Raw genomic sequence first — 23,965 nt, 5'->3', positions numbered from 1 at the left:
CATGGAGTTCATCAGCCAACGAGGTTGAAACTTTTACAGCAAATCATTTTAGTGTAATAAATAATGTTTGAAATATCCCTGGCCTTGAATTATATCTTCCAGGAAGCTTTGATTTCAGGCATGTAGTCGATGTGCTTTGCAGAAATGATTGGAATAGCTGAATGTATAATCAATGGCAAACAATTCTGTAAAAATCAGATCTTCAAGTCATCTGATATTGTTATTCTGATCATGATGCTGCATAGTATATCGAACATTTGTCGAAGTCATTTATATGCCGGGAAAATATAATTCCAAGTTGGTGAGAATATTACAAACTGAGGGAGGGTAATAGGCCCAGTCAGACCCCTGAATGGGCAATGTGGGTTAGTGTATGGGCATGCCATTGAAGGTTTGTAATATTCTCCGAGGCTTTCGAAATCCAACAGGGCGCGTCCCCGGGTTGCGGATAGGGGGAAAAGGGAGATTTTTCGCATTTGTACTGTAATCAGCCAATGTGATATTATCTCCTATGGTGTTGTGCGAATGAATGATCTCATTCTATGGGAATTCGAACCTTGTAATGTATTGTTTATTAACTTCAATTTTCTAAGCTTGACAAGGTTTTGAAGACAAACACGTGATGAGAGAAAGAGAATTGTCTAATAGGAAAGTCACATCAGCAAAGCTTTTACATATGCAAATGCTATCCATGGGGTCATGTCTAGCATTTAATATGTATGGCAATGACTGGTTCTTACCTAGCAGGGGTACTACAAGACCACGCGGACAATTCGATTAAAGGCTTAATTGGGGATAATATATTTTCCAGAACTGAAGGGACATTTTTTCCGGGGTGACTGACGAGTCGGAGAGGGTAGAAGTTTCCGTTTGTTATAATTGACAAAATAAACAATCGGGCGCTTTTTCTTTCTTTGACTTGCTTGGTATTTTGTGGATTATTGTTTTTTTTTTTTTGGTTTTGGAAGGTATGCGATTTACTAGTGAGCCTTAAAATTATTTTGCATCTGAATAGCATTGATATTGTCAAGTCTGTACCAACACCCTAATCTAATCCCACACCAAAATACCCTTTTCCTATCCCATGGCGTTTATGTGGTCACCAAAGACTATTCAGCCATTACCCCTCCTTATCATCGGCTTTGGACTGACTTGCGCTCTCATTGCCCCACCAAATGCTGCAAAATGAAAATGAAATGAAAAATGAAATTGATCAATCAGTGAAGTGGCTTTGTAAGAGCTCAATTTATTTTTTTCCAATTGAATTTGAGATCCCAGAATGTGTAAAGAATCGCAAAAACAAGTTCACTAAATGTTTTATTATTCAAGTTCAAAGTTTTGATAATTATTGATTACCTTCGCAAAAACGACTGAAAGTATGCAATGCTTTTGGATAATATGCTTTTAGTTTCGAAAAATTCACTTTTCTGCATAAATGGTAATGTTTATGTACATTTTGATCACAAAATCGGGTTCTTTGATGACTTTAGAGCTAGAAAAAATGATTCGAATGTTTTTATTGTATGTGCGATATCTTTATGGCAATGGAAGTTTGAAGGTGTCTTACACAATCGCAAAACACATTGTTTGTGAAAATATTAAATTTTTCATAGAAATATTGAATAAATTTGCTGTAAAATTCTTTTTGCAACTTCTCATCGTAATAGGCCATTTTACCTCACGCAAATCTGACAGGAAAAGGCCATCTTTCCCACACCAAATTCACAGTGCTGTAATGGTTCATTACAGCACTGATTTGCGTTGCGTAATGAACCATTACAGCACTGTTTTCAGTTTTGATCAACTTATTGATGCTTTCTGGACGCAGGTTTGAAAAATTGTGACTACTGCACGGTATAACCTGTTATGATCAGACTTCCTTTAACATGACTATAAACATCAGTGTGCAGTCTGATGAAAAAGTTTTGTTGAAAACTATCCTCAAGTGGTAATTTATGAAGTTGCAAAAAACGTTGTACGCAACTCGGTGCAGAACTCGATTTTTACAGCACTCATCGTAATGTACGGCTCGTGCTGTCAAAATCATCATTCTGCACCTTGTTGCGTAAACTACTATTAACTCATCATTCAATAACCCTTGAGTCAGATGATGGTGTTTTTTTCCATCTAATTTTAAGTTTAAAGCATTATTTTTGGCAAGTAAAACTGGATCTCGCGTCGATCAATTTCACCCCACTGATCAATTTCACCAGAAATCACGATAGCCGATTTGACAGTTCGATAGGTAGATTTGGTTTCACTCTTTGCGGGACTGTGTTATAAACAGACTAGATTTAGGAAGTCTAATATGAACTAGCCTACAAACCAAATTTTTTTCGCTGAAAATCAGCTAAGTTTTGCTGAATTTTGCCGAGCTGAAATTTCAGCAATTCGTCCAGCAATAAAAATTACTGAAAAAGTGGTGGGACAAAAAGTGAAATACATAGGGTATCGCGCCACTTGGGCGGTGGTTCTATATTCGTCTGTTTGCCACTATAACTCAGTCAATTTTGAACCAATTGACTTGAAATGTTGTACACGGGTAGATACTATACCTATCTCACCACATTCCAAAAGTTGTGCCAATCGGTTCAAATTTGACTGAGTTATAGTGGAAAACAGACGAATATAGAACCACCGCCCAAGTGGCGCGATTCCCTGCCTATTTGTAACGGTCTAAATTCAACGTGGAATTAACCCCACACAATGACTTCGATGAAAATTAAAACCAATAAAGAAAAACAAGAGTTTTCACGAAAAAGTCATTTCGTTTTTCGTCGATATAAAAAACGTACCATCAGGGTACCAGATTCCACTCATCTAAGTTCAGTTTTGCAGAAAAACATCATCTGTTAAATCAGTAACAAATTTTGAAAACGACGTATAATCAATGCTACACCATTGATTATACGTCGTTTTCAAAATTTGAAATGACTGGTAACCTAATTTATAATAGGGGTACTCACTAAACAGATTAAGTTGCTGCGTAAGCCATGATTTTCTGCTTATTTGAAATGTTTCATGATTTTGCGAATGAAATAATTAAAGATTGCCTTGGTGATCGCGACGTTTAATCAGCTTAATCGTTTTTGCCTAATGTTTTTGCATTTTATGTTAGTTTAATCTAAATACAAATACAAAACAAGACTTATGTAGAAATTTTCATAAAAGTATTATTTTATTATAGCGCATTTAGTTCACCACTGGACTATCGCATTAGTTTTCACGAGTGCGAAAACGCTAATAAAAGTGCGCGATTGCATCAAATCAACTCGATGTCTTCAGAGCACTTGTTCACCATAGATTGAAGAATTAGTGCGCCGAAGACATCAACCTGATTTGATGCAATAGCGCACTTTTATTTACGTTTTCGCACTATAGAAGTCGCAGTTCGCAGTCCAGTGGTGAACTAAATGCGGTATACAATGGACTACCCGCTTTGCGCGCAGCCACAGTTGATCAGCAGGAGTAAATCAATTTAATTTTGTATGGCGAAATGCATCTAAACTTGAATTACTTGAAATACAAAGCTTTTCCCGAAAAAATATTTGGTAGGCTTTGGCACAAATGTCCCAAATGGAGGATAACGTGCCTCTGGAGCCGGCCTTCTGAGGCTTAATAGTGGTCACCATTGTGCACAACCACTACCAAATATTTTTTCGAATAATGTGTTCCACTTCGATAAATTTGCCTTTAGATGCTATTCGCCATACAATATTTTTGCGATTTACTTTTAGCGATTTTTCGCGCATAGAAGCTAGCGCCACATTGGTCGATGCGGAGAGTAGGAAAACAGGCGATGCAGGTAATTAATGAATTAACTGTAGTGCAAGAAATAAATAATACAACAACACAGTTACCCAAACTTTTGCTCAAACAGCATCAAATTAGGCAAGAAATCATATAACCCAAGCTGTTTGCACCATTTTATTGCAGAAACGGAGAACTGATCATCTCACCATACAAAAATCCAGCTCACTACTTTCAATCTAGTACTTCACTGATTGCTTCCTATTCTCCGTTTCTGCATTGAAATGGTGCAAAAAGCGTGGGTATTATAAATCCTTGCCTAATTTGATGCTGTTTGAGCAAAACTTTGGATAACTATGTTGTTTATGTTGCAAGAAATGAAGAAAACAACAACACTGTTGCCCAAAGTTTTGCTCAAACAGCATCAAATTAGGCAAGGGATCATAATACCCACGCTTTTTGCATCATTTTATTGCACAATCGGAGAATTGACCTTCTCACCATACTAAAATTCAGCTCATTACTACAAATCTAGTACTTCACCGATCTGTCCTATTCATTGCAAAAATGGAGAAATGAACATCTCACCATACAAAAATCCAGCTCACTACTTTCAATCTAGTACTTCACTGATTGCCTCCTATTAGGCAAGGAATCATAATACCCAAGCTTTTTGCACCATTTCATTGCAGAAAAGGAGAATAGGAGGCAATCAGTGAAGTACTAGATTGAAAATAGTGAGCTGGATTTTTGTATGGTGAGATGATCAATTCTCCATTTCTGCAATAAAATGGAGGAATCAGCGTGGTTTATATGATTTCTTGACTAATTTGATGCTGTTTGAGCAAAAGTTTGGATAACTGTGTTGTTTAAGTTGCAAGAAATAAATAATACAACAACACAGTTACCTAAACTTTTGTTCAAACAGCATCGAATGGGGCACGTTCGGTGTAGTACTAGATTTGTAGTAATGAGCTAAATTTTAGTATGGTGAGAAGGTCAATTCTCCGTTTCTGCAATGAAATGGTGCAAAAAGCGCGGGTATTATGATTCCTTGCCTAATTTGATGGTGTTTGAGCAAAGCTTTGGATAACCATATTGCTCATGTTGCAAGAAATGGAGAAAACAACAACACTGTTATCCAAAGTTTTGCTCAAACAGCATCAAATTAGGCAAGGAATCATAATACCCACGCTTTATGCACCATTTCATTGCAGAAACGGAGAATTGACCTTCTCACCATACTAAAATTCAGCTCATTACTACAAATCTAGTACTTCACCGATCTATCCTATTAGTCAAGGAATCATATAACCCACGCTGTTTGCACCATTTCATTGCAGAAATGGAGAATTGATCATCTCACCATACAAAAATCCAACTCACTACTTTCAATCTAGTACTTCACTGATTGCGTCCTATTGACCTTCTCACCATTGTAACAAATTTTCAGTTCGTTGCATTTTTGTAAATATTTAAAATATAAATTTAGCTTAAGTAAAATGAATTCTTCAAAAATAATTTGAAATATCCTAAAGTTCCACCATCACTTGTACCGCGAATTCAAGCTTTTTCTCTCTGCGCTCAAGCACTCAAGCAGCGTCTCACATGGATTAGATGAGTGCTAAAGAAAGTTGTAACATGTGACCGCAAATGCAAGCGCATGTGATCACATCACAGCGTTGGTTGGTGGCCATCGACCTGTGGGAAACCTTTTCAGGATTTGTTGACCCCGGGAATTCGTTAATGAGAATTCTCTCCGATATTCTGATGCGCTCGGCTGGTGAAATCGTTGCAATACGAAGCATCTAATTTCTCTTGGACACAATAGACTGTTAGACTGAGTAAAGGGAATTTAGAGACTTCGTCAAGTCAAATCCGGTAGCGCAGATCGTGGAAAATATTCGCGCTTTATCTGAGGGTTTCTGGCTGTGACTCGTTCACTTCGATCTGCATTGTGGAAGAGGCAGGAGTAGTTCAGTTTTAGTTCCGCGTCGTGAGGTGTATTTTCCAGGTGTGAATTAGTAACATGTGATTTCCCTTAAGTTATTTATTCAAGCTCAGTTCTTCTCTCCTAGTTAGCTAACAAGAAAATCGCTGTAAATTTGTGCGATCGAGTTAAACCGTGCGATAGGAAGTGTGCGAGTGTGGAAGTCAAGTTGACCAGGTAAATCACGTGCTCAAGTTGTGCGAATACGTTAAGTGTAATGGATTGTGCGTGGGTGGTTTCTTTACCAGATTTGTGGCAAGCGTGCCAGCCCGCCACCTCACCATCTTCCGTTGGAAACTATTCCTGACCCCACTCTGCAGCTTCGAAGGTCCCGGCCAGTGCAACACGTGGCCGAAGGGGGCCGCGCCCGTCAATTCCGCGCCCCAGACAGGGCAGAAGGCAGCAGCGAACAGCAACAGTTTTTCCCGCTTACGGTGACGACCGCGAGTGATATTTAGTAGAAGCCCACAAATCGTGTGTGAGGCGCCGACGGCGCCTGAATGTAGCGTGAAGCGTAGACGTCCGTTGTCCGACAGTAAAGCGCGCACGCGTGCCAGACATGTGCTGTAGGTAAGCGTCGACCGAATCAACCCGCCAGTGTCGTAAGTCAGCAGCGTCCCCCGACGCGCCGCACCTCAGCACCGTACGACCCACCCACCGTTTCGCAGCGTCGGTCAGAAGCGCGGTAGAGCCGCAGCGTCCCCCGACGACAGCGTCCACAGCGTCAGTGAGCCGAGCAGAGTCATCGTCTGGCGATCATCCGTCCCCGTCGTGCTGATATGGTACCGTGAGTAAATGCATGCAAATCAGTGAAAGTCCCATGCGCATGGTGTAGTTTTTTTTGCCCGCTCCCGATTGTTAGTTCGAGACGCGTGGCGGCGGCTATTTTTGGTTTGACCATAGCCGGAGTTAAAGTGAATGCCCACACCGCACAAGAGCACGTGATAGGAAAGCATTAGGAAGGTAGAATAACGAATTGGAGAGTATGTACATATAGAGTAAGAGAAGGAGAGAGAAAGTTTAATGTCGGTAAAGTAGGCCTACGAGTTAAATATAGGAATGAATTTGCTGAAGAGTGTCTTTTGAATAAAACAGCAAGGGTACCACAGACAAACCGACCTGTGTTTGAGTTTTTGAGCGAGAAGAGGTAATGTAGGGGAGGTTTCATGTTACTCGGTGTCGTTTTCTAGTTTGTTCCTTTATTTTATTTTACTGGGGAGGTTGGCTCCGAATCCAACCAAGGACTTCTCCCTAATCTTCCATAAAACAGTGAGGGGTTTACGTGTGCAGCCAGCCAGTGGTGAGAACAGGCGTAAATGTGGTCTAGACTATCGGCTAGGTTCTCTTTATTCAGTTTAGCAGTCTGGAGTATAATCCAAGGGAGGGTCTTTGTGTTGCAACGGCGTAGCCAGACGTGCTTCGTGCTTTCTGTCCAGCAATTGGACCCAAAAATCCTTTCCCTCGAGAGGTCTCAGGCCGGGCAACCCTGAAAACAGGTAGATGGTCTCCTTCCGGAGTGGCGCATAAGCCATCTGCTAACTTTACCGGAAAGCACGTTCAAACGAACGGTTACACCATACTAAAATTCAGCTCATTACTACAAATCTAGTACTTCATCGATCTGTCCTATAGGATCCAATCAGTGAAGTACTAGATTGGAAGTAGTGAGCTGGATTTTTGTACGGTGAGAGGATCAATTCTTCATTTCTGCAATGAAAGTGTGCAAACAGTGTGGGTATCAGGGGCGTACCATTTCGTTTCAATGATACACTTTCATGCAACATTTGAATGAGTCACTTCAACCGTTTTATACATTTTTCTAATCACTCGTTTCGTTCACCAAAACTTTTCCGCAATGTTGCTGAACACTGATGAAACATGCGAAGGGCGATGAATATTGCTTCGCCATGTATATGTGAACTGCGAGTGAACAGGTTTGCCAAAGCTTGAGCTTTGTTCGTCATCAACGAAGCGTCGTCGTCGATCGTTACGACTGAAAAAAAAAACTTCATCGCCCGAAGACATGATTGCTTCGATGCATCATGCGTGCTCTTCGCGAAGATCAGAAAACCATTCGCACGAGCAGCTTCGTGAACGGCACCCGCTGGACGACATTCTAGCTAACATGGTACCCTGGTACCTGCTAAATAAAAATGGTCATATTTTTGCCATTTTTTCGCCGATTCTAGCAATCTTGGGCTAATTCGATTCAAAAAATCACCTTCTACTGAGAGGGGGAGCCGGAGCGGTCACCGAGGATTGCGGAAATCCGGATTTCGGCGTAGAATTTTAATGCCTGATGCCACAATAAACCAGGTCTTTCCCAACCACATTAGCCGCAACGCAACTGTCAAAATGCACTCGCAACGAATAGGATTGAAGGAGTAAGCACCATGAACGAATGGAAGTCCCATGTGGTCTGCACAAATGATCAACTTACTTCCTCGTTCACTGCTCCCGTTGACTTGCTAGAGTGTTCTTCGCGAAGCATAAATGAAAAAACGAATGCTTGTGAATAATGGATCGCGAAGATGCAAAAATGAATGCTCGCGAGGAAGATCCAATGCAACATTGCTTTTCCGCTCATCGTAGCACTCGGTAGTCTCCCACCCGGTCGCATTGCTTGTGCTCCACCCGGCAGAGCCTGATGCGCGTCTCTCAATGGTTACGGGCGCCGATCAATGGGGCACGTTCGGTGTAGTACTAGATTTGTAGTAATGAGTTGAATTTTAGTATGGTGAGAAGGTCAATTCTCCGTTTCTGCAATGAAATGGTGCAAAAAGCGTAGGTATTATGATTCCTTGCCTAATTTGATGCTGTTTGAGCAAAACTTTGGATAACTATGTTGTTTATGTTGCAAGAAATGGAAAAAAGAACAACACTGTTGTCCTAAGTTTTGCTCAAACAGCGTCAAATTAGGCAAGGAATCATAATACCCACGCTTTTTGCACCATTTCATTGCAGAAACGGAGAATTACCCTTCTCACCATACTAAAATTCAGCTCATTACTGCAAATCTAGTACTTCACCAATATGTCCTATATGACGCAGTCAGTGAAGTACTAGATTGAAAAGTCCCAAAAAAATGACCACGTGGTTTATGGACAGCCCCTATCCAATGATGGTAAACAGCTTGAATGCCTTAACACATAGTTTTTGATTCAAACAAACTTTCAGCGAAAGAGAAATTTAGAAATTGTATTGAAATCTATTTCAAAACTTCGTGTTTCATCTTGCCCCACCCGTTTCAACTTGCCCCGGTGTACCTTAACTGTGTTGTTGTATTATTTAAATATTTCTTGCAACTAACAACACAGTTACCCAAACTTTTGTTCAAACCGCATCAAATTAGGCAAGAAATCATAATAGCCACGCTGTTTGCACCATTTCATTGCAGATTTGAAGAATAGGACAGATCGGTGAAGTACTAGATTTGTAGTAATGAGCTGAATTTTAGTATGGTGAGAAGGTCAATTATCCGTTTCTGCAATGAAATGGTGCAAAAAGCGTGGGTATTATGATTCCTTGCCTAATTTGATGCTGTTTGGTCAAAACTTTGGGCAACAGTGTTGTTGTTTTATCCATTTCTTGCAACATAAACAACATAGCTATCCAAAGTTTTGCTCAAACAGCATCAAATTACTCAAACAGCATCATAATACCCACGCTTTTTGCACCATTTCATTGCAGAAACGGATAATTGACCTTCTCACCATACTAAAATTCAGCTCATTACTATAAATCTAGTACTACGCCGAACCTGCCCCATTGAAACAAAATTCCAGCTCACTACTTCCTCCTATGGATAACTGGCTAATGATAATGCTCGATTGTTACATGAAGCAGCATTAGCGTGGTGCTAACTGAGGTGGCCAACTGTGCGAGTTTCGGAAGGTTAAGCGCGAAATGATAGTTGCCTGTGACAAATAGTGGCAAAAATGTGCTGATACTTTGGGGCTGTCCATAAACCACGTGGTCATTTTTTTTGGGACTTTTTAAACCAACACCCCCCCCCCCCCCCCCCCCGCGTGGTCATTGGTCCATACTATTTTTTTTATTTGTCCATACAAAATGGTCATTGGCCGAACCCCCCCCCCCCCCTCATGACCACGTGGTTTATGGACAGCCCCTTTGACGTGAGCGTTGATTCATTTCAATGTAAAATAAAGCAACTTGTATAAAATATAATAAATGCTCTAAAACAAATTGATAGTCCTATACTGCCCCCACTCGCATAACAGTCCCATTTGCAAAAAGTAAGAATTGATAAAACGGCATTTGAAGTTTGAAAACTTTTTTCCATATAAAACTTTGAAAAATCGCCAAAATTTGAAAAATATTTCGATCATCTCGAAACTTTCACAGATTGCTTTGCACATGAATATATAACTGTAAAAAATATTACAATCACTTCAAAATTGTTCAGTTTTGTGTTACGTAACACCAAAATCCATGATGGGACTGTTATGCGGGTACTTTTGATATGGGACGCTCATAACTCACACATTGACATAAAAATTCGCAATTTTTATTGTTGTTTTTGGAAGTACATCAAAAATGATGACTATTCATAACGTTAACTCAAAAGTGATGAAAAGTCAAATGGGACTGTTATGCGAGTGGGGGCAGTATAGCATATCGCTCTCTGTGTTACCGTGACATCACATAATTTCAATTTCTTTTTTTCGGTTCCCAATTCCGTTCACACCATGTAATTATTGTTTTGTAACTGAGAAATAACAAAATTTGCAAAAATTTTTTTTATTAGCGAGTTATTTAGTGTAGTCATAAATAATAGTGTTTAGTGTAGTCATAAATAACAAGCATGATAAAATGAGATATGATGCGATTTTTTTAATTTTGTATTTCGTTTGTTCTTTGTATCTGCCTTTAATGACAGTAATGGCCGCCACAATGGCCGACTTTGGCACCTACTCATGATTTTGAGGGCACAAATCTCTTCGTAAACAAAACCAGCGCACCTGAGCTTCTCATTTTAAGCTTATAACAAGTGAGCAATAACAGAACAGTAAAATGCACTGTTTGAAGCGTGCTTCTTGAGATTTGTGCGTCAGTGCGTCCGAAGTTCAGATGCACTGTTGAAGCGGGATTTCAAGACGTTTGTCCTTAACTTCCCCGGGTGACTAACAACTGTGAACGCGCCCCATGGACTACCATTGAAATATTCTCAATTTAGTTGAAAATCGGAGTTTTCGACTAGCGAAGTTGGATTTTTCTCCAAATCCATGCGTCGGACCTAACTTCGGAAGTGGTGCGCTGTATAGTAAACCTGGTCCGCTATACAGCGCACCACTTCCGAAGTTAGGTCCGACGCATGGATTTGGAGCAAAATCCAACTTCGCTAGTCAAAAATTTCGGGTTTCAACTGCACGGAGAATAATGTTAGGTGTTCAGTGGTTGTGCTTGTGCATAATAGTCCATTTTACGAGCCTATTTTAAGAATAAATTTTGACAGGAGGTAGCGTCCAATAACCCGTGAAAATCAATATCATCATCAACATTGTTGTCACTTCGTAAAATGGCTCATAAGGCAATCCATGACGACTTTTCGCGATGGGGGTGACAGCCAAAACTGTAAACACAGTGTGAGTACAACTTAACAAAGTGTCGTCGGTGCTTAACAAATTCCTTTGTGTTCAACTGTCACCCCGATCATCGATTGTCAAAAATACAGTCATTGCACAATTAATTACCTGCATCGGCTGTTTTCCTACTCTCCGCATCGACCAATGTGGCGCTAGCATCTATGCGAAAAACCGCTAAAAGTAAATCGCAAAAATATTGTATGGCGAATAGCATCTAAAGGCACATTTCTCGAAGGTAATTCAAGTTTAGATGCTTTTCGTCATACAAAATATAATGGATTTACTCCTGCTGATCAACTGTGGATGTGCGCCAAGCGGGTACTCCATTATGGGTCACTTTGTCACAATTATTAGTCAGACAGTTCACCATGCAATTCTAATGGAATTGACCCATAATGAATTAACTACATCGGCTGTTTTCCTACTCTCCGCATCGACCAATGTGGCGCCAGCTTCTATGCGCGAAAAATCGCTAAAAGTAAATCGCAAAAATATTGTATGGCGAATACCATCTAAAGGCAAATTCTTCAAAGTGGAACACATTGTTCGAAAAAATATTTGGTAGGGGTTGTGCACAATGGTGAGCACTATTAAGCCTACCAAATATTTTTTCGGGAAAAGCTTTGTATTTCAAGTAATTCAGGTTCAGATGCATTTCGCCATACAAAATTAAATTGGTTTACTCCTGCTGATCAACTGTGGCTGCGCGCAAAGCAGGTAGTCCATTGTGGGTGACCCATGATTGTGCTATGACTGTAACATGGTCAACAAAAAAAAATCAGCTAGTCGCATCTGTCTCATGGATTGCCTTATTGACCAATCCAAATTCCGGTGTGGTAGTGATTTGTGTTCAGATTTCCCGTATTAATCTATCTGTAAGAACTTTGTAAACATCTTTTGTTCTCACGTATAGGCTTGCATTGCAATAGGTTTCGTGAGACTTTTTTTGGACAACTCAATATTAACCACTACCATACCAATATTTTTATTCTGTAGAGTATATTTAAAGAAAAATAGAGATTTGTTTATTTTTCTCCATACTCAATTTTCAATAGTTTTACTCCTACTGTTCACCTGAGAATAAGCAAAGTGGCCATTCCTTCAAATTTCAACGGCCACTTTGTTGTACTCATCATGCTATTTTGATTTTGTTTCGATTTTTAAATAGGTATGCAAATGGAAGTTTTCGTAGTTTTACAAACATAAATGGTTGGAATCGTCTTTATTTTTAAATTTATGGTGGATCAGACTTCATGTTTTAGTGATTGAAAAGATATAAAATTTAAAATGATCGATTAGTGCAAAAATATATTACATCAAAACCTATTATCAACATCAGGATATTTGGATGGGTCGTTTTACCTCAAGCGCATATTAAATCGATTCAGTCTACCACAGTTGACTAGAAGCTACAGTTAATTTCTGCCCCTTGCGAGCACAGCGGTAAATTATTTTTGCCATTATTCATGGTCTACCCGCGGCGTAGTAAAGCCCAGCTCGTCGCTCGAATCCGAGTCATTGTTCGCCATCTTTTCACGCAGTTAACATCGTCGGAGTGCTGCTCTCTGCCCGTTCAACTTGTGGAAAAAAATATTCAATCTCAAAATTTAAAATTCTCTTAGACTAGAGAATTTAAAGTGCTTAAATCAGTTGTAGTGATCCATTTGTGCAGTTGTAATATCTTTTAAAACTCCAAAATGACTGAAACCGACAAGAAAGCAGGTAAGTTATTTTTTTCGCATACCATGCGGATTTCAGCCAAGCCAAGCCCGTTTAGCATCGATATAACACTTTGCTTTCCTTTTTCTTTATTTCCAGAACAATCCACCGGAGCAGAAACCGAGGGCCCGAAGCCTGATGCTGGTAAGTGTCCATTTCCGTCTTTTTTTTTGGGACTTTTCTTGCCGTAAGTGCCGGTTAAGCACAATGGCGGCTTCTCCCCGGGGCGTAGCGCCAGTGCTCTGACTTTCCAAAATGGCGGAAAATCGATGACGAAGCCACCGGTCTGTGAAAGGTAGCTCTTCGTCACTACCGGCGTGTCACTAACACCAAGAAACATGGTTCTTCGTATGCATAATGAATTACCTACATGGTGAATGTGGTAGAAATGCGTAGATGATTCATGTTTAGCACTTTCAAGAAGCATTTAAAGTAGGTCGCGATTTTTTTTTCATTTCCGTGTCGCGGATTCGTTTTATTTTTTTTACGGTTTAAGTGATTTGGGTTTCTCGTGCGCCATTTTTAAAGTGAGGAGTGTGAGAATAGCAAAGGTCAATAATCTCACCTCATCGGTGTCCCGTTATTCGGTGTGATGACGCGTGCGAGTGTTTAGAAGGCAAAATGGCGGATTACCGTAATTGCGCATCGAGAAATGTTCGACGAATGACAAAAGGGGGTGTTGAAAAATCTGTATTATTTCCAAAAATCTGTAATATTGGTATACAGAATTATGTATGAAACGCAGCAAGAAAATCTGCATGATTACAGAAAAATCTGTATATGTGGCATCCCTGGGTGTTTCGCTTATATATTTCTTCAGTTAAAAAAAAACTTGCACTATTTTAATTATGTCTTTTTCGTTTTTTTATTGCATTCGAATACGTAAATATAAGCATTGGCGTCACTTGGTGAAATTCCTAGAGGGGGCTACAGTGTCATTTTCAGTATCCAAATAAGCTCTACAATGTAATTTGAAAATTTTCTAGGGAGGGCTTATGTGTTTCTAGGGGGGTCTAAGCCCCCTCTAGCCACCCCTTATTTACGCCAATGAATATAAGCCGGAATATTGGCAACTTTTGCAAACGCTGACATGGTGTAGTACACCTGCTCAGGGATGGGAAATATCATGAAAATGTCATTCCATTATTTGCCTACTTTATTGTACCTGGTGATACATATTTATCGGCGATATGATCAACCTTTATAACTAATGAGCACTTAAGATTAGTAATGCTCACGGACGGAAATTTGCACCGAAAATGATGGAAAATGAAAAATGCTAATGCAGAATAGCAGAAAATGGTGGAAAATGAATAATGTCATGACATTTTTTTTTTTTCATTTAATTTCGTAATTTCTGTCATCTGTGCACCTGCTACACTTCCGATTATTCGAGTACTGCACTATAATAACCGTCCGGCAAATTTTTTGCTTTTTTCTACACCGTGTATTTTAAATGGGTGCTGGGTACCCGGGTACCCTGCCGGCCACATAAGGTATAATTAACTATGCAAGAAGTGCTACGCCGGTGTAGAAGCAGCACCGCGAAAACGAAAACGTCATTCAACTAGTTTACACTTATACAAAGCAAATACAGACTGGACAATATTTGTTGCCGCTGACAGCGATTTTCAAGCAATACATCGAAGTTGCGCTTCGTTTTTTTTTCAAGAATGAAAACAGTGAAGTGAACAAATCATTTTCAGTGATTTATGTCTACCTGTGTCGGACTTATGATACTCACATTTAGTTCGTTTAAGTGAACTTTGAAATAGTTTCCTTGTCAACTTGTACCATAATACGAATCCGTCCTAAATGTTAGGTTATATATGGTCAAAGTTATCAATCGATCATTCTGGCGCAAAATGTTTATTTTTTTCAATTCATGCCCTTGAAAGTCGTTGAGCATTGTCCACCTTTTCTGTTTATTATTTCTGTTTAAAATTAAATAAGTATATCATGTCGAATGTCCGAGAGTTCTATTCGTATGCTTCTCAGCCATATGAAACATCAAACCGTTATATCAACCTCAGTCATACGAAACCTTCAAATTCGCGAATATGCTTTCTAATTCCGAAAGTTTCTAAAAATGCAAACAATGTAACATTTGGATTCCTTTTGGGCTTATTTTTTCTTCACAGAGCATCAGCGTAAGATCAATGTCGCCAACTTGCCATGGGATGTGACTGAGCAGCAGTTGCGCGATTTGTTCAGCGGTCATGAGGTTGAAAAGGTGGAAATTTACCACTACCGCAAGTACACGCTGGCCCTGGTCCTGTTCAAGGACAAGGACACCGCCGCCGCGGCTCTGGCAGATAAGGAGAACGCTATGTTCCGCGACCGCCGTCTACGCATGCACATGGAATTCACCACCATCCGCCACATCAAGCGTGAAGTCGTCGTGACCGTCATTGAAGATGAGAACATGACCGAAGAGCAACTGTGGGATAAGGTCAAGGCTGCTGGCGTGGAGCCAACTTCGGTGCTGATCTTCCACCCGTTGGGCTACGTTACCCTGGAGAAGGAGTGTGACAAGCCTGCCCTTCTCGAGAAATTGAAGACTGCTGGATTCAATGTGCATGACGTAAACCAGCGTGATCAGAACCAGCATTTGGACATCTGGCGTGCGGCTAAATTGTTCTTCCGCAACCGCAATCGCGTCCAGCTGTTGAATATCCCCAACAAGTGGATTGAAGATAAGGAGGAGATGAAGAAGCAGTGCGCCGAAGGCGGTACTATTACCGAAGCTGTTTCGAACAATGTCACTCAAAATCCCGTGGTGGCTTCCAACTATGCCCGTATCTTCTACGAAACCGAAGAACAGGCCGCCAAGGCTGCAAAAGCTCTGAATGGACGCGTTGTTGAAGGTAAGCGTATCCATGCTTTGCATCTGGGATCTGCTTTGATGCCTAACTACAAGACTTCGGTCTATGTAACGGCCTTGGACAGGGGTGTTACCGAAGAGCAGGTGTACGACCATTTCAAGCAGTTTGGCGAAATCGAGTTTACCAACCGTCGCAACTGCGGCGATGCTGCTATCATCTGCTTCAAGAACGCTGCTTCTGCTGAAAAGGCACTTGCGTGCACCACCTTCCCGGCTCCTACCGAAGAAAACAAGGATGCTACCAAGGAGGTCGCTGTTAAGAAATACGATGGCCCATTGGTGCTGCGCCCGGTTGCCCTTAAGCGCAAGCTGAAGCCCGGAGAAGAAGAAAAGGATCAGGCTGAAAAAACCAAGGAGCAACAAAGTGTGCTGAATAAGCTGAAGGCTTACCACCCGATCTACGTTGGCAATGTGCCGTTGAACTGTCCTCCTTTGGAACTGAAGCACTACTTTGCCCAGCACGGACCAATCAAGTTCATGTTCTCACCCCAGATTCTGTCCTACCGCAACAGCGCACCACATCCCGTCAAGACGTTTATCATCTACTATATGAACCGTGTCAGCCAGCAGAATGCTGTTCGCTTCTTCGATCATAAGTTCTTCGGTGGCCACCGTCTGCATGTGCTTCCTCTGCGCGGAACACAAAACATGGACGTCAAGAAGACCATCAAGATGACCAAAATTCCATTCAGTAAGTATTTTTTTGCATTTGCATCACCTTTTGCTGACTTTTTATTCAAGAGCTCGGTGGTAATCAAAGCTTTTCTTTTTTATTTAACAGTGTCCGAGGACGCCTTGTTCAAGAAGATCAAGCCTTTCGTTGGCAAGATCAATCGCATCGTTAAGAAGGCTCGATTGGCCGCGTACATTGAGCTGGAAGACACCGCCGATGTCGACAAAATGATGAACACGGAAACTGCTGACCATCCGTTGCCAAAAGGCAAGATGGAACAGCTCAAGACCCCAATCAGCACTCGCGTGTACAATGAGGATGATGTTCGTGTATTGAACGGCATCGCCAAAATTGTCGCCAAAAATCCAGATATGCTGAAGAAAACTCCTCTTCCACCACCCAACAAGCGCCCACGAATGGACTTTGGCGGTCCAGGTAAGGCTTTGGATACTATTTTGCATTTTATTCTTTTTCATTTCAGAACTCATCGAATGATTCTTCATACTCGATTGCTCAGCAATATCGTTGCTGCGATTGATTCTTACTACCGTAGTCTTCTCGTAGTTCCTTTCCTTGATTCCCTTCTCAGCATCACTGTCATTCCCCTTATCCCTCGACTGTTATTTCAAATCTGGTTTAATTCAATATACAATTACTTCAAAGTTTATAACGATATCTGTATTTTAAAAAAATCGGCATTAGCTACGAGTGAAAGAATAGAATTCCTTCCACCTTAGCTATGGACACTGTCGTATTATAAGCTATGAAGTTTGTCTATTTTTGAGATTCTATTGTTTAATCTCAGTAGCGAAAACATTATTTAGCTTAACTTAATTGAAATGAAATCTCATTTTCCAGGTTTTGATCAAGGCCCTGGAGGCTTCAATCCCAATATGAACAATCCAAATGCTATCCAAGATTTGTTGCGCCTTGCGTTCATGTCCGGCAAGAACGTTGGCGAGAATCTGGCTTCTAACCAGAGCTCGTTCGGACCCGATCCACCAGTCGCCAATTCTAACAATTTTGGCGACGGTGGTTTCGGTAACCGTAACCGCAATAATCAAGGCGGTAATCAAGGCAACTTCCGTGGCCAAGGAAGAATGAACCAGAATCAGAACCGTGGCAATAATGCCGGTAATTTCGGTGGCAACAATAATGCCGGAGGTAACAACTTCCAAGGTTCCCCCGGAAATCAAAACCGTGGTGGACAAAACATGAATCGTGGTAATCAGCAGAACCAGAACCGTGGTGGTAACATGAATCAAGGCAACAACATGAATCAGAGCGGCGGAAATGTTAATCGCCCGCAACAAAATAAGCCAATGAATATGAATACCGGTAACCAAAATCAAAATCGCAACAACCAGGTTGGTGGTGGCAATATGAACCGCAACCAAAATAACCGCAACTTCGACAATGACAATTCCTTTGGCGGAGGAAACAACTTTGGCAACAACCGCAACAACAATTTTTCCAATGATAGTTTTGGCAACGACGATAATAACTTTGGTAACAATAGCAGTAATAACTTCTCGAGTGACAACTTCGGTGGCAATACCAACCGCAACTTCGGTGGTAACAAGCGCAACCAGAACGATAACTTCAACTCGTTCGGTAGCGGAAACAATAGTGGCAGCAGCGGTGGAAACAATCGCTTCAATAACGATGGAAACAATTTTAGTAGCAATTTTAACAACCGCAACAACCAAAACAATCGTTTTGACAACGACGATAACAACTTCTCTGGCAACACTGGTGGTAATAAGGGTGGCAATTTCGGCAACCGTCAGAACAAGCCCTTCAACCAGGGTGGCAACCAGGGAGGCGGTATGTCCTTTGGTGAATTTAACTCGAACAATTCCAACCGTGGTGGCAACTTCGGTGGAAACAATTCCGGTTTCAATTCTGGCAATGCCGGTGGAAACAAATGGAATAACAATTCCCAGCAATCCAATACTGGCAGCCGCCTCGCTGGTAGCATTTTTAGCCGACGCTTCTAAACAGCTAAACCAAGAAAAGTTAATTTTTACAAGAGATTTGTGTCTTGTATATAGAATCCATTAGCTTCCCTTAATCCCAACGTTATCAGGGATGATGGAAATCTGTCTGGGAAGCGTACTCTTTCTAGGTTTAGGCAGAACAAACTAATGTAATTTATTTTTAAGTAAATCACAAATTTCTTAAACCAGAAATAAAAAATAATAATAGTGACACAAATGAATATTTATCATTTTGCCGTTCTTTTTACAACATTTGACCACTTAGTAATGAAAAGACACAAGTTAATCTCACATCTAATAAAATATCCAATTCTTGAAAAATTTGATGTTCAATAAAAAGGTAGAACTAGTAATACCGGTTGTCCGTTTGTCAGGTCTAATCATAATCTGACACCAACAAAAGTATTTATTTTATTTTAACATTAAACAAAAAGCTTAGAAATCATCATCATAAGCTACAAAGTATTTTTGGTTCCATTCGTTATTGGAAAGGAAGACAGATTGATAGTAGCATTCATCAAGGAAGATAAAGTTTAAATTTCATTCAGAAATAACAACTTAATGAAACCGATGTAACTCTACACGCATACAACACAGCGCAGTGTTTATTGTTGTATTGGCAGCAGTTTTGCGGCAACAACCAAGTAAAATAAAACATGTACTCTGATGAAACGCTGACAAACATCTTACTGAGGTTAGGCATCGTATCCCCACATATTCACTTAGATGAATAAAATGCTAATATGTAGATCTCCTCGCGTTTCTGTGCGATGGACATGTAACTGTAAGAGTCTAATTTTAGTGTAAAACTGAAATAAAATGTGCAACACTGAAGTAAAATGAAATTTAAATTGTTATTTTGAATATATACATATATCAATTCCAATTACTAAATCAGAAGCATTTGACAATGGCGTCCTTTGCTAATCCCATTTTCGTGCTGAAGAAATGGCAGCACACTCAGTGTAAATTGTGAAATAAATTTAAAATAAATATGTGAGCTGATTAAAGGAATGGGCAAATGATGGCTACATTCCCTGTAAGTTGGATGAATGTGAAAATGTGTGCTGCCAAATCTCAGACGAAAGTCTGCATTATCTTGAATGCTTTGGTCAATACTTGAGTGCTCGCGTATCTAAAATATGTCATTTTCAGACATTTGTTTATAATCTTGTAATTTTTTTTGTTAATTTTTGTTCGGTCAATATCACATTTGGTCGTCAAGTTTCATTGTCGAAGAGAATTAATCTAAAGTTTCAAAATTGCGATACAAAGTCGTGCTTTTCATACTTTCAAAGCTACAAAAGCAGTGATATTATACAGTTGCCGAAATACACCACCACGTAGAAAAGAAGCGGAAAGTATCCCTCATACATTGCCGTTGCGCATTTGTGAGAATGAAAGAAACAGTGAAGTTTGTATTTTCTGCTGCAGGAGAGAAAGCGATTGCTTTGGCGAAATTTGAAATATTGCAATTCATCATTCTTTGAGGACAAGCGAAATAGCTGATGCTCTCTCGAAAACAAAAATGCCTTGATGTGCAATGTTGCTAAATCGTAAGTACAATACCACTACCAAAATTCATGCGGCCAAAAGGGAAGGGTTCTGTGTAAACCTATCTCAATTGTCGGAAAAAAAAACTTTTATTTAAACATTTTACGAATTATTTATTCTAGTTTTTTTTACTTCAGGAGAAAAGGAAAAAGAATATTTTCAACTTTTCGTCCACCACCACTTTAGCCACCGTCATTTTTACCACGAACATTTTGTACGTACATATTAGGTTTAAATTCCTAGACAACACGCGCTTAAATATGATTTGTCATTTTATTTCAACTATTTGACCAATGGAATGTGTAACTATTAGCTATATTGATTAAACTCAATAATATAAAAGATTATCATTCTAGTTTTTGGAATGAAAAAAAATGCAATTGATTTTCCGATGCACGACAGGTGTCAGGAAATTTTTATGTAGTATAAATTATTTGTACATTTCTTTCCGTTGGTCAAACTGTATTTCTGGCTTTCCTAAAAAGTTCGTTGAGATTTGGTTAATGGGTACATTCATACAAAAAAAGTCTGAGTTGTCTTATAGAGATTTTCTGAGATTATTCCTAAGCACATTTTTCATTGGATACGCCGCATCAATAAACCACATACTTACCCGTTGGAAATTTGTTGATGTCATTTAATTGCTTGAAAACAATGAACATTGTCGTCATTGTAATTTGTACATGATTTATTGGTTGCAGATACTTTGCTTTGTTTAGTCTTTTGCTTTTGCAAATTTGTGTATTTTTTAAATCATGTGTAGAAAGAAAGATCATGTTACTGTTCATGACATCCTCAACCCCTTCGGGACGACTTTTTTCACCAACCTCGTTGCCGTAGAACGCGTCAGCGAGGTGCAAATGACCCAACCGTCCTGAAAGGGTCAACTAACAGTTGATCAAACTTAGTATAATAAATATTATAATATATTTTCAACAGTATCAACCGGTCAACAATGAAAACTGTGGTCTTAGATGTTTCTATAGGCGATATTATTGCTGGATTTCCCAAACTTTCTTTGTTTGTTTATCTCTGGAACATTTATATCGATGATAACTAAACTATTGATCTCCTTTTAGCCATATGAGAAGCGATAACTGGTTCCTGCATGGTAAGAATATGTGTGTGTGTATTTTTCTATTATATTTTATATGATAATAATGGTAAGCATTCGTTGATATTTTGATGTGAGCGTTGATATATCTCAATGCAAAATAAAGCAACTCAAACCCGATATAAAAGCGTATATAATTGCTCGAAAAGCGTATCGAACCGATTGCCACAGCGTATCCTGAACTGAGTCGTCGTTATTGTTCCCTGCGTGTGTGAGTTGCTTGCTCTGTCCTGGGTCATTCGTACAGTTCACACCTCTTTCTGCGCTTAACAGTAAACTGGACATTGCTTTTGCATTTCGAATGATTGGTAAGTGTGTTACAAAGTGCAAGGCTTCGCGAAAGTTTACTCGGAAAAGCCCCGGAGGGTGAACTGTTTGTTGGTCTTCTCTTACTGATTGTTAATTTTCTCTATCGTGTTCTGAAACCCGTCGTACGCAACAACCGTGCAGATACGTTCGATGACGAGCGTTACTATCAGTCGATAACTCCAACGCCGGCTCTTCCGGTTCCTGCCACGATACAAGCCGTAGCTCCTGCAACGGCTGCAACCACAGTTATTACTAGCGACAATACCTTCCAATCGGAATACATCCCAGTGCCAAGGGATGAACGTTATGAGTTCCCAGGAATGATGCCACGGGACACTCGAATGTATGAGACGGGACTGGTGTCAGGCAGTGATAACACTATTTCCAACCCAGTACCCTTGTACCGAGATGAGCGACACTATTATCCAGTGAGCACCATCACGAGTTCTTACATCCTAGATAACCGACAATATGAGCAATCAATTAACTCGCCTTCAATGATGCACGATCGTCTCTATCAACCAACAACGCACACAATCACGAGCGGAATGCTCTACAATGATCGTCACTATGAAACGGCCAACTCGCTGGGCAGTTTATCGAACCTGGCCAGTGCTAACGAATGTCATGGTGTTGAAATGATGATGCGTCAAGATGCCGCAGCGGTAGCAGCCGCCGCCGTGATCGAACATGGTGCAGCCGCCGAAGTCGCTTGGGGTCGGGCGGAAATGGAACGGCAGGACGAGATTGATCGTCAGTATTTGGTGCTTTTACCTCGGGAGGATAAGATCGAACCACAGGATGAACTTTGAGCTCTCCAGATATGGTTTAAAGTTACTATTCAGGGTGACCGATGAAACATGGGTGCAAAACGATGTTCCAAACTTTCGTTGCGTTCCGACGAAATTATAATTTATTGAGCAAATTATTGATCATTGCAAAACAAACAACAATATATAATTCACTGCGCTTTTACAAATTGAAATGTTATTCAGGATGTGGTAACAATGCAGATCAGGCTGGTATATATCTCTCGATGTCTTGCAAGAATTATTTACCAGCCTTGGTAGAATTCTGGAGAAAATCTTGATGGGCGTTTGAAAATCCTAAGCAAACTACTGGCAGAATTCCTAGTAAGCACGACCAAGGTTCTCATCGAATGTTAAGCGAGATCCTTTGTAACCTTCTTGCAGGATCCTAATGACTGAAGAATTCGCTTGAAGAATCTTGTCCTTGACGTTGATTGGTAACAAGATATATTTTTTAAAATTTATTCCATAATCCTTGATCATTTTTGTTGCAAGAAATGTAAGACACCTATTGAAGGTTCTTTCCGAAATGTTAACGAGATTTTCACGTAATTTCCCGCACTTTCTGGGTAGAGTGCGCAAACGGTTGCGTTTTCAAATCTTCAAGTTTTTTTTAAATCACCCAAAAATTTTGATTAGAAGGCAACTCAACTAGTCTAGTCTAGTCTACACATACACAGCCAATCATTGAAAGAATCCTGGAAAATAATTGAAACGACTGTTTCCATCATTTTTCTTGTCATTATTAATTGCACATCGGAAATGTATTGCAAGCATTAAAGCGGCCAGGCCTAATGTGCCGCGTGTTTGCTTCAACATAAAAACAATGAGTGGGGACTTTTCGTACCCGTACCTACCGCTCAGTTTATGAAAAAGCAAAATACGGTGAAAATCAGTGGGGGTGACGATGCTAAGAAGGTTAATGTCACCCCTTAGTCCTAGGTGCTTCCAGGCACGGGACACAGGTATTTAGCCCGTGTCCTGGCCCTAGTGCCTAGATATTTGGATTAGAGTGCAACTTACAATATATTTTGTTTGGAGAAATCTGCCGCGGCGACGCAAGCACATTTGCTATATGTCTCTGATTTTGTAACGCGTGCGAAGTGCCTATCAGTTCAGCAATGTGTTTATTTCTACAAAGACAACAAAAACTGGAAGAAATATTCGCGAGCGTGGGTTTCTCAACATTATCGAGGTCCATAATTCCATTTCTTGTAATCGTGTTGAATATTTTGGCCTGGTAACTAGGTAGGGTATTGTACCATTTGGGCAGGTGTACCTATTTTGGGCACTTGCCGCTATAACTAAGTCAATTTCAAACCGATTGATTTGATTTTTTGTATAGAGTTAGGTACGCATAGTATCTAACTCTGTACAAAATTTCAAATCCATCGGTTGGAAATTGACATAGTTATAGAGGCAAGTGCCCAAAATAGGTACACCTGCCCAAATGGTACAAGACCCTATTGGGAATTCTGTTTCTGCATGTGAGTTTAGACATCCTGAATAAATTGTTTCATCATAAACTTGTCTACAGAATTGGCTTAACCATCACCA

The 23,965-nt window shown here is 40.2% G+C and overlaps 1 long non-coding RNA gene and 1 other non-coding gene across 2 annotated transcripts in view; one reads left to right on the top strand and one right to left on the bottom strand.

The window, feature by feature from the left end:
• The window catches only part of LOC134285377 (uncharacterized), a 68,276-nt gene that overhangs the window by 4,205 nt on the left and 40,106 nt on the right, over window positions 1-23,965 (bottom strand). The gene's annotated exons all lie outside the window — the stretch shown is intronic.
• LOC109419664 (uncharacterized) lies at window positions 12,815-19,467 on the top strand. Its single transcript, XR_003892970.2, has 5 exons — window positions 12,815-13,068; window positions 13,165-13,209; window positions 15,207-16,640; window positions 16,731-17,057; window positions 17,481-19,467. It is a non-coding gene; the product is annotated as an uncharacterized LOC109419664 (transcript).

This window comes from Aedes albopictus, chromosome 1 (genome assembly GCF_035046485.1).
Source record: "Aedes albopictus strain Foshan chromosome 1, AalbF5, whole genome shotgun sequence".
In the NCBI taxonomy this organism is placed as follows: Eukaryota; Metazoa; Arthropoda; class Insecta; order Diptera; family Culicidae; genus Aedes; species Aedes albopictus.
The sequence above is the reverse complement of the archived record's forward strand: the minus strand, read 5'-3'. Positions and strand labels throughout refer to the sequence as shown.